This window comes from Leptonychotes weddellii, chromosome 14 (genome assembly GCF_054177405.1).
Source record: "Leptonychotes weddellii isolate Sample4059 chromosome 14, ASM5417740v2, whole genome shotgun sequence".
In the NCBI taxonomy this organism is placed as follows: Eukaryota; Metazoa; Chordata; class Mammalia; order Carnivora; family Phocidae; genus Leptonychotes; species Leptonychotes weddellii.
In genome coordinates, this window is record NC_138382.1 from 47,016,291 (window position 1) to 47,027,668 (window position 11,378).

Here is an 11,378-nt window from a genome sequence, read left to right on the forward strand (position 1 = left end):
CCCGGGGTCCTGGGATCGAGCCCCGCATCCGGCTCCCTGCTCAGCGGGGAGCCTGTTTCTCCCTCTCCCTCTGCCTGCCGCTCCCCCTGCTTGTACTCTCTCTCTCTCTGTAAAAAAAAAAAAAAAAAAAAACCTGACCCAAAGAAAACAATGTAACTTATAGTAAGAGTAACTGGAGGGGCGCCTGGGTGGCTCAGTCATTGGGCGTCTGCCTTCGGCTCAGGTCATGATCCCAGGGTCCTGGGATCAAGCGCCGCATCAGGCTCCCTGCTTGGCGGGAAGCCTGCTTCTCCCTCTCCCACTCCCCCTGCTTGTGTTCCTGCTGCTGCTATCTCTCTCTGTCAAATAAATAAATAAAATCTTTAAAAAGAAAAAAAAGAGTAACTGGAGTGCCTGGCTGGCTTAGAGGAATATGCGACTCTTGATCTCAGGGTCGTGAGTTCGAGCCCCACGTTGTGCATAGCCCTCACTTGTAAGTAAATAAATAGAAGAGAATAACTTAGTTTCTCTTGGGGTACCTAGCTACCTCAGTCTGTGCAACATGGGACTCTTGATCTCAGGGTTGTGAATTCAAACCCAATTTTGGGTGTAGAGGTTACTTAAAAAAAAAAAAATCTTTAAAAAATAAATAAATAGGGGCACCTGGGTGACTCAGTTGGTTAAGCGGTCGGTCGATACACCAGGTCATGATCCCAGGCGGCTGCCTTTGGCTCAGGTCATGATCTCAAGGTCCTGTGATCGAGCCCCATGTCAGGCTCCCTCCCCAGAAGAGACTCTTCTTCTCCCTCTCCCTCTGCTCCTCCCCCTGGCTCATGCACTCTCTCTCTAAAATAAGAAATCTTTTAATTAATAAATAAATAAAATAAAGTTTCTCTTTTACTAGCTGTTACAAATAAACTACCAATGGCGGCCAAACAAAAGATACAATAATATAGTAATCAAAATAATAGCAAATTCTAATAAAACTGAACTAAAACTGACACAAAATTCTGGGGTTTTTTTATTTTTATAAGGAGGCTCCATTCCCAGCATGGAGCCCAACGTGGGGCATGAACACACAACGCTGAGATCAAGACCTGAGATGAAATCAACAGCTGGACACTTAACTGACCAAGACACCAGATGCCCTTTTCTTTATTTTTCAAAGATTTTATTTTTTTTAAGATTTTATTTATTTCAGACAGACCAAGCCTGAGCGGGGGGGGGGGGGGGGGGGCGAAGAGTCAGAGGGAGAGGGAGAAAGAATCTGGAGCATTCTCCAAACAGAACCCCAATGTTGGGCTTGATCTCATGACTCTGAGATCACAACGTAAGCAGAAACCAATAGTCAGACACTTAGACTGCACCACCCAGGTGCTCCTCAAAATTTTATTTTATTTATTTATTTAAAAAGATTTTATTTATTTATTTGACAGAGAGAGACACAGCGAGAGAGGGAACACAAGCAGGGGGAGTGGGAGAGGGAGAAGCAGGCTTCCCGCGGAGCAGGGAGCCCGATGCGGGGCTCGATCCCAGGACCCTGGGATCATGACCTGAGCCGAAGGCAGACGCTTAACGACTGAGCCACCCAGGAGCCCCTTGTTTTTCTTTTTAAGAGAAGCTCTTTATTGTAAAGAGATACTTGCTAAGGAAATATTTAGACATATATGTCAAGATGTTTCACTTTACTTTCCAAAACATTCAGCCTCGGGGCGCCTGGGTGGCTCAGTGGTTAAGCGTTGCTCAGGTCATGATACCAGGGTCCTGGGATCAAGCCCCGCGTTGGGCTCCCTGCTTGGCAGGAAGCCTGCTTCTCCCTCTCCCACTCCCCATGCTTGTGTTCCCTCTCTGTCAAATAAATAAAATCTTTAAAAAAAAAAAAAAACCCCAGCCTCAAAAGACAAATGTGCATGGTAGAAAGCAAAGTCAATGTAGCAAAATACTAAGTAGTGACTCCAGGTCAAAGGTATACATGTGTTCATAATACTCCTTCAGCTTTCATAGATTTAAAAAATATTAAATTAAAAAGTTGAAGGAAACCAAACAGAAATAATCAAAACTGCAAAAAGAACAGAAAAATAAACACAAGGCAAGTAAAGACTTTGATAGCAAAAAATATATACAAAATATCCGAAATTATAATCAACAATGACAGTCTCCATGCTCTAGTTAAAAGACAAGTTGGCAGGAGATATTAGCAAAGCAAAATCTAGCTGTGTGATGTTCACAAAAGATGTAACTAAAACATCCCACTAGAATTGCCAAAAACATTTAAAAATTAAAGCAATACCAAATGTAGATAAGGATGTGAAACTCTTATCAACTCAGTCTTGAGAATTTAGTTCTAATGTCTAAGGTATTCATTTTATGTATGAATTTAACTTCTTCCCTAGGCTTCTAGAATGATTTCAATTATGTACATCCTCTAGAGAATTGAAAAAATAATCACTCAATTTTCTGTGTTCTGTAGCTAAGATGAAGAGCCTCATTAAAAATGAGTATACAACACAGTTTGGGTTCACCTAGTAAAGTTACACATACTACAAACACAACCCAAAAACTCCACTCCCAGTTACATAGCCTCGAGAAATCTTAAATCTTCTCTTAAAAAAAAGTTTGTTTTGGGGGGAGGGTCAGGTTGTGCAAATGTTCACAAAGAGACAAGTAAAAATTTCTCATCACAAAAAACTGGAAATGACACAAACATCCATCACAATAGAGTAAGATGTGACATATCCTTACAGTGGAGTACCATACTACTAAAAATGACTGACAGAATCAACATGAATGAATATGAAACATTTAAGAGTGAAAGATTGAGGGAGGGCCTGCCTGACTCAGTCAGTAGAACATGGGACTCTTGATCTCAGGGTTGTGAGTTTGAGCCCCATTTTGTGGGTAGTTTACTCTGAATAATTCAAGACTGAAAATGGCAATATTAAATTATTTATGGATTATATGGAATAAAAATTATTCTAAAAAAAATTTAAATATATATATTTTAAGATTTTATTTGAGAGAGAGCAAGCACAAGCAGGGGGAGCCAAAGGCAGAGGGAGAGGGAGAAGCAGGCTCCCTGCTGAGCAGAGAGCCGGACGTGGGGCTCCATCCCAGGACCCTAGTATCATGGCCTGAGCCAAAGTTGAGCCAACTAACTGAGCCACACAGGTACCCCTCAAAAACAATTTTTAAAAATAAACCCAAAATGGAGGCTAATGGTTACCTCTGGGAAAGAGGGAAAGGAATGTCCTGGGAAATGACAGGGGCTTTTAGGCAACAGTAATGCTCTGTGTCTTGACTAGTCATTTTATTCTTGTTTTTGAAAACTCTACATGTGTTTTTATACCTCAGATACCTTCTTTGGTATGTATTCTCTACCTCAATAACCATCACGAAGTATAAAAGTATTATCACACTTTAAGTATATGCTTTACATAAAGAAAAAAAAGCATTTCTGGGGTGCCTGGGTGGTGTCTCAACAGTCAAGCGTCTCAACTCTTGGTTTCGACTGGGGTCATGGTCTCAAGGTCATGGGATGGAGCCATGAGTCAGGCTCCACGGAGTGTGCTTGGGATCCTCTCTCTCTCCCCTGCCCCTCCTCTCGCTCGCTCATGATCTCTCTCTCTAAAATAAACAAATCTTTAAAAAAAAATAAAAGATTTCAGGGGCACCTGGGTGGCTCAGTCAGTCAGTTGTCTGCCTTTGGCTCAGGTCATGATCCCACATTGGGATCCCTGCTCAGCGGGGAGTCTGCTTCTCCCTCTCCCCTACTAGTGCGTGTGCGCTCTCTCTCGCTCTCTCTAAATAAAATCTTTAAAAAAAATAAAAATAAAAAATAAAAAAAAAGAAAGGATTTCTACTAAAATGTTAAACCATGATTAACTCATTTTTATCTTTTGATTTTCTTGTATTTTCTAAAATGTTATTTTCTTAGGTCAAACAGTACCCGATAGCCTGACCCTGAAGTTTCAAAAAAGAGGAGGAACAAACTGATTTGGTCTAAGAACAATGTAATGTAAGGCTTGTCAATCAATCCTAAAGCCAGTCTTTTTTTTCCCTAGACCCTATTTCAGCTAAACCTGTATTTTTTTTAGGCCCACTTATTCTCTTGCTTAATGATTTGACAATGCCAAACACTGTTATCAAATGAAAACTCGCACCCTTCAAAGAGCACACATTCCAGCTAGGTAGACACACAATACAGGTAGCACTATGCACCTTGCCCAAGCCCATGAAAAGAGGTTGCAAGGATATTTTAGGTTTTCATCTGCCTGAAAGCAGCATGTTATGTGGCAAGTACAGTCAGAAGGTCTACAACCTCATCAGTTGAGACTGAGCGTTGAGAGTGTTATTGTATGGGGATGAAAGGGCAGGAGGCAGAAAAATAAAATGGAGAGAAAACAAAGGGTGCACAAAGGGTCGGATGCTCAACAGACTGAGCCACCCAGGTGCCCCCATACAGTATAACTTGAAAGTTCCTATGTGACATCTTAGTTAAAACAGGTTAATAATAACAGTGTTAAAAGAAACAAGGTTACAGCAACAATAAGCCTGAACTAAATCCAAATGAAATTCTCTATAAATCTGAAAATCTTCTCATAAAATTTTACATTTTATGTATGTTCTATTGTTTTCAGAGTCCCAAATGAAGAAAAACAAGCTACACATTCCTAACAACTTTTCTAAGAACTCTGCGTAGTCTTAAATGACACATTCCTTTATCGAAGCCCCATTTCAATAAATTCCAAAGTTATGAGTTCCAATTCAATTGATCTCATCACCCAGTATGAAAATGAGTTATCTGAAAATTAAAACTCACTCTAGCATACATGCCATGTCAGCAACAAATTCACAAACCTGGTCTTCAAAAACCTATGCCAAAAAAAATTTTAACTCGGGGCACCTGGGTGGCTCAGTCGTTGGGTGTCTGCCTTCGGCTCAGGTCATGATCCCAGGGTCCTGGGATCGAACCCACATCGGGTTCCCTGCTCAGTGGGGAGCATGCTTCTCCCTCTCCCACTCCCCCTGCTTGTGTTCCCTCTCTCGCTGTGTCTCTGTCAAATAAATAAATAAAATCTTAAAAAAAAAAAAAAATTTTTTTTAACTCAAATAATTTATTTTTTTTTTTTTTAAGGTATTTTTATTTTGGGGATGCCTGGGTGGCTTGGTCAGTTAAGCGACTGCCTTCGGCTCAGGTTATGATCCCAGGGTCGAGATCAAGCCCCACATCAGGCTCTGTGCTCAGCTTTGAGTCAGCTTGAGACTCTCTCTCCCTCTGCCCCTCCACCCCACTCACACACTCTCTTGCTCTTTCTCTAAATAATCATTAAAAAAAATTTTTAGAGGCCCTGGGTGGCTCAGTCGTTAAGTGTCTGCCTTAGGCTTGGGTCGTGATCCCGGGGTCCTGAGATCGAGCCCCGCATCGGGCTCCCTGCTCAGTGGAAGGCATGCTTCTCCTTCTCCTACTCCCCCTGCTTATGTTCCCTCTCGCTCGTTCTGTCAAAAAAATAAAATCTTTAAAAAAAATTTTATTTTTTTGAAAAATTAAAAAACCCGGGGCACCTGGGAGGCTCAGTCATTAAGCGTCTGCCTTAGGCTCAGGTCATGATCCCAGGGTCCTGGGATCGAGCCCCACGTCGGGCTCTCTGCTTAGTGGGAAGCCTGCTTCTCCCTCTCCCACTCACCCTGCTTGTGTTCCCTCTCTCGCTGTCTCTCTCTCTGTCAAAAAATAAATAAAATATTTGGAAAAAAAAAAATTAAAAAACCCAAACCTGATTAATTTGGTTCTTGGACTTAAAAATGAAAAAAAAGGATTCCATTCCTAAATATTTGACAGTTGGGTCAAAATTATTTCAAAACTAACCACAGGCTTAAATGGTGATATTCCCTGTAAGTCTTCCCTCTCTTTGCCTTCCTTCAAGTTACATCTTCACTCTCCTTTGGGGGGTGGGGTGGGGGGAGGGGAGAAAATAGCTGCTTCCAAGACCTATCAGTGAACCACCACCCTACCAGTCAACACAACCAGTGCCATACACTCCACTTTTAAAGGACACTCCATTTACTCGAATTAACTAGGAGCCAACTAATATTTGCTGGCCTCATAGGATTAATAAACAAAATAAAATTTAAGAACACAGAAACTTCACAATCTGTGAATTCATGCAGGCATTCATCAAACAAAAAAAGTGTCTTATAACAACACATCTTAAGTCCTCATTTTTAAAAAGGACTGGAAACTTGGGGCACCTGGGTGGCTCAGTGGGTTAAGCATCTGACTCGATTTCAGCTCAGGTCAGGATCTCAGGGTCATGGGATCAAGCCCTGGGTGGGGCTCTGCACTCAGCAGTCTGCTTGTTCCTCTCCCTCTGCATCTCCCTCCCACCTCAGCCCCCTCTCCGCTTGCACACGGTCGAGCTAATAAATACATGAAATCCTTAAAAAAAATAAAATAAAAGGACCGGGGAATCAATACTTCAAGAATAACACTTCCAAAGTAAAGGCTTCACTTCACACCAGTTCAAAATTTCAATACTGGTTTATACTTTCTTCATATAGTGTACTGTTAAAGGAGATAGCAACCAGTTCCCATCAAAACACAGGGGCCTACTGAAATTAACCATTCTTCTCCATGTTCTCCTACCATTTCTCCCTAAACAATAAAAGTCACTCAGGCTAATACCAAGAGACACTGCTGGTGAATACTGCACAGGCTGCATCAGTTACCAGGAAAAGGAAGCGAGGTGTTATTGTTGTTCTAGCCTTGTTCTAAAGGCAGCTCCATGTGACTGCGGCTGGTCCAGCCCACATTTAAAGAGAGAGGCCAGAGGAAACCAGAGCAGCAGGAAACAGGCAGGAGAGGCAATTATCACAACCCTTTCCCATGGCCTCATTTCCATGCCACCACTTCCAGCCATATTTCAATCACAACAAAAAACTCTCCCTTCTCTGAATTTGAGGGTCAGAAGCAACAAGGAAGCAAATAGGGGAAATCAGAGCTGTGGAAAACTAGCAGGACAGAGGTGGGGGAAATCTCATCACACATGTGAACTAGCCTTACGGAGGAAAAATCAGATGGAACATACTGGAGATAAGCAGAAGAGCAGTGTGGGAAACTAGTCACTTCTGCACGGTAAGTGTTCACAGCAAAGGGAGGATGATAGCCCCAGCCAAGGGGCCCCGCAGGTACGTAAGAGATATTGGTGGACTATAAGACTCTATGGTCTCCAGAGAGTGGAAATTACTCCCTTTCCTGAAACAGGTAAGTACCATCACAATCTAGGCACCCAATGCCAAGGATACAGGAGAACTTAGGTATTAGCTTCATCTTCCTTCCACCATTATTAGACAAACTGACACTAAAAATTGGGATGTACAATACATGACAGAAAGTGAGGACTACACTACTGACATAACTCTTGGTTTAAAAAGTATACCATAGGGCGCCTGGGTGGCTCAGTCGTTAAGCGTCTGCCTTCGGCTCAGGTGAGGATCCCAGGGTCCTGGGATCGAGCTCCATATCAGGCTCCCTGCTCAGAGGGAAGCCTGCTTCTCCCTCTCCCACTCCCCCTGCTTGTGTTCCCTCTCTCGCTGTCAAATAAATAAAATTAAAAAAAAAAAAGGAAGTATACCATAAAATTAATTAATTAAAAGTATACCATAATTGAGAAAATATAAAAGGCCTGGGTTCACCCAAAAAGTTAATTATATGCCCTTCGAATAAAAGATGTTTGGATACCTTATAAAGACCTTCAAAAGCTCTCAACTGTTAGGGCACAAAGGGGCTAAAGACAATAAGCCTAACTACTAACAGACCATACACCTCGGACGTAAGTAGAAACCAATACACAACAGAGGTGGTAGTAAGCTAGAAGATTATGTCAAACAGGAAATAACAGAAACGATGACGGGATCAACTCCTAGAGAGAACAAGGACATAAGATCAAAGTGGCGGCACTTGAGATGCCTGGGCAAAAAATGAGATTGAAAACCGAGGCGAAAAGGTGGGAGAGTGATTCAGAAGCAAAGAAAATGGAAATATAATACACTAAAGAAAGAGTAACATAGAACTTTGGTTTACAGGGTGCTCTCAAAACTATATTTTAAAACTCTGATAAAACCAGACTAGAGGAACCGGGACGGAGGAGAAAGAAACTGAGTCCCCAGAGTCTAACACCAAAACCTCCCAGAATGAAAAGGAGTAGAATCTAACTATTCCTTCGGGTAAACCAAGAAAGGCTACAGAGCGCAGAAGTTGGGCTCTCAGATGTCCAGTCCCAAGACTAGCGACAGGCGTGAAAACGGGAAGGTGGTCAGGATGGGGAGCATCAGCGTGGCGCTGGAGCTCCAGCGGACAGACAGGGAGGGACAGAGGTGGGAGAGAAAACCACACCCTCCAGGGCAGAAACCCGAAGGGGGGAGGGGAAGGCGCCCCCTGGGGTTGGGTGGGGCCAGGCCGACTAGGACCGGAGTAGGCAGGAAGAAGCACAGGACGACCCGCAGGGAGAGGAAGGAAGGAGCCCAGGCCTGGGCATACTGAGGACGCCTGAAGCTGGCGAGGGACGCTTGGCCCGGTCTTCATGAGTGGGCGCTGGGGCAGTATGAAGAGGGTTCAAGGAAAGAAGAGCTGAACCCAGGACTAGAAACCGCACGCCGCTACGCTCAGGGCTCTGGAACAGGAAAGGAGAGAGAGGGTGCCAATTACCGCTGCTGTTCTCGCTGGACTCGGGACCAGCTGCCGCCGCCGCCGCCGCTCGTTACCTGCCAATGTGCCTCTTACAAAGCAGCGGCGGCGGCAGAGGCGGCCCGGCCCGTCACGTGACCTCTGCGTCATGAGCGAAGGAGGAGCCACCACGCGACGCTCGCTCGGGGCTCATCAGCCCGCCCACAGAACGCGTCGCTTCCTTCAGCCTCCCACATACCAACTAGGAGAGGCCAACAGCGCCGAGGCGGGGGTAGGCACCGGGAAGGAGCAAATAAGGGAGACCTTATAAAATTTCTCGTACTCAGAGCTGTCAGAAAGGTATACATACCGCATCCAGGATGCCCACAACTGCAGCTTGTCGCGCTATCATGACCTCACAAGGCACCTCGAGTCGCTCCCCTGCGGCCGCCTTCCTCTCATCATGTGATGTGGCCCAACCATTCAAAACAGGCCTGGCTTCCCAAACCTTGCGCGGGGGGTATACTATCGCCAATATGCTGCACAGCAAAGGCACCCAACACTGCAGCCTTTCCCTCGCGGGTTCATAGACCTTGCATTTATGACTTAGTGCCCTGAGGCAAAGCCGAGAGGGAAAACGGACAGCAGAGGCTTCTGAGACTAATACCGGCGGGCGCCGCTTGCCAGGTGGCTTAGCGTGGTTCCTGCTGGGAGATGTAGTCCCGGCGGGGGGGGGGGGGTCCGCTAACACGATCCCGGGCTCGCGCTCCGCTCCGCCCTCTGCGCGGGAAAACGCCAACGGCTAGCCGAAGTGCCCCGGCGTGGAGCCGGCTTCAATAAGGAAGTTACCCAGGGCAAAAGGGCCTCGGGGCTTCTGGCTTGTTAAATGTGGGCGTTGAATTCTTTTACCAAGCCCCTTATGCATGAGTTGATTAACATTTATTGACTGTTTACTTAATGTCAATACAGCAATTTTTACTAAATCTTATAATCAACCCATCGAAGCAGGGATTGCTCCCTGTAAAGAAAGGCTTAGAGGGGCACCTGGCTGGCTCAATCGGTAGGGTATGCTACTCTGGATCTTGGGGTTGTGAATTCGAGTTCCACCTTCAGTGTAGAAATTACTTACAATATAAAATCTTTTTTTTTAAGATTGTATTTATTTGACAGAGAGAGAAAGAACACAAGTGGGCAGAGCAGCAGGCAGAGGGAGAAGCAGACTCCCCGCCAAGCGGAGAGGCCGACGTGGGGCTCGATCCCAGGACCCTGGGACCATGACCTGAGCCGAAGGCAGCCGCATAACCGACTGAGCCACCCAGGCGCCCCTTAAAATATAAAATCTTAAAAAAAATAAAAAAAAGGAAGCCTTAGGTTCCGTTGTTTCTACCTGAAGAGAGCAAAACCAGATTTTGTCTCCAATGAATAACCCTCCTCTCAAAGATTTGTTTAACTCCAGGAATTAAGCATAATTGAGGCGATAATGCTTTATACTTGTAGCATGGTATTTTGGAGTTAATTTTTTTAAGATTTTATTTATTAGAGCGAGAGAGAGCAGGAGCAGGGGGGGAGGGTCAGAGGGCGAGGGAGAAGCTGACTTTCCGGTGAACAGAGTGTGGGGCTCCATCCCAGGACCCTGAAATCATGACCTGAGGAGAGGCAGACGCTTAACCAACTGAGCCACCCAGACACCCCAGTATTTTGGAGTTTAAAGTATTTTCCCATTTACTGACCTATTTGATTCTCAAAGGCAGTATCCCAGGCTGGTTAGGTACACGGACTTTGGAATACAGCAGGCCTTGCCTCAACTTGAGCTTCCCTCCTTTGCAATGACACCACTTCACCAGGTTGTGAAAATTAAATGAGATCAGGTAGGGGCACCTGGGTGGCTCAGCTGTTTAAGCATCTGCCTTCGGCTCAGGTCATCATTCCAGGGTCCTGGGATCAAGCCCCACATTGGGCTCCCTGTTCAGCGGGGAACCTGCTTCTCCCTCTCTCTCTACCTGCCGCTCTGCCTGCTTGTGCTCTCTCTCTCTTTCTCTCTCAAATAAATAAATGAAATATTTTAAATAAAGAAAGAAATAAAATGAGGTCATGTAAAGTCCCTGTTTGGCACCTAGTTAAACCCTCAATAAACAATTATTTTCACACCTGGTATGTACCCTTTGGGCACAGCAGATACAAAAGGTGCGAAGGGAATTAACATACACTGATCTTTGTGCAGGGCACTATACTAATTACTAGCTAACACCCTAGTTACTAATAGACTGTTGTAGTTAAATTACTTGATGAATAACAATCAGAACCTTAACAGTTCTGCTCAGTTCAAGGGAAGCCTTTGTTATAAATCTGAATTGATCAAAGAATGCTCAGGCTGAAACAAAAATTATCATGACCATTCATGTGTAGATGTATCTTATCTCTCCCTTTTGACAGTGAGCTGGAATTGTGCCTGGTCAGTTCAGTCTTCCTCCTCTTTGTATTCCTGCTTTATAGAAATGTGTGGGAGAGTCAAAAATAAAACCACCCTTGAGAGGCAAAGACTTTTTTTTTTCAAAGATTTTATTTATTTATTTGACAGAGAGAGAGACACAGCGAAAGAGGGAACACAAGCAGGGGGAGTGGGAGAGGGAGAAGCAGGCTTCCCACAGAGCAGGGAGCCCGATGCGGGGCTCGATCCCAGGACCCTGGGACCATGACCTGAGCCGAAGGCAGACACTTAACGACTGAGCCACCCAGGTGC

The 11,378-nt window shown here is 44.7% G+C and overlaps 1 protein-coding gene across 1 annotated transcript in view; it reads right to left on the bottom strand.

Moving 5' to 3' along the window:
* LOC102728118 (ubiquitin-associated protein 2-like) overlaps positions 1–8,781 on the bottom strand; it is a 92,471-nt gene extending 83,690 nt beyond the window's left edge. The window contains exon 1 of the mRNA XM_081804074.1: positions 8,681–8,781. The gene's annotated coding sequence lies outside the window, so the exon portion shown is untranslated. The remainder of the gene's footprint in view (positions 1–8,680) is intronic.
* Positions 8,782–11,378: the final 2,597 nt, after the last annotated feature.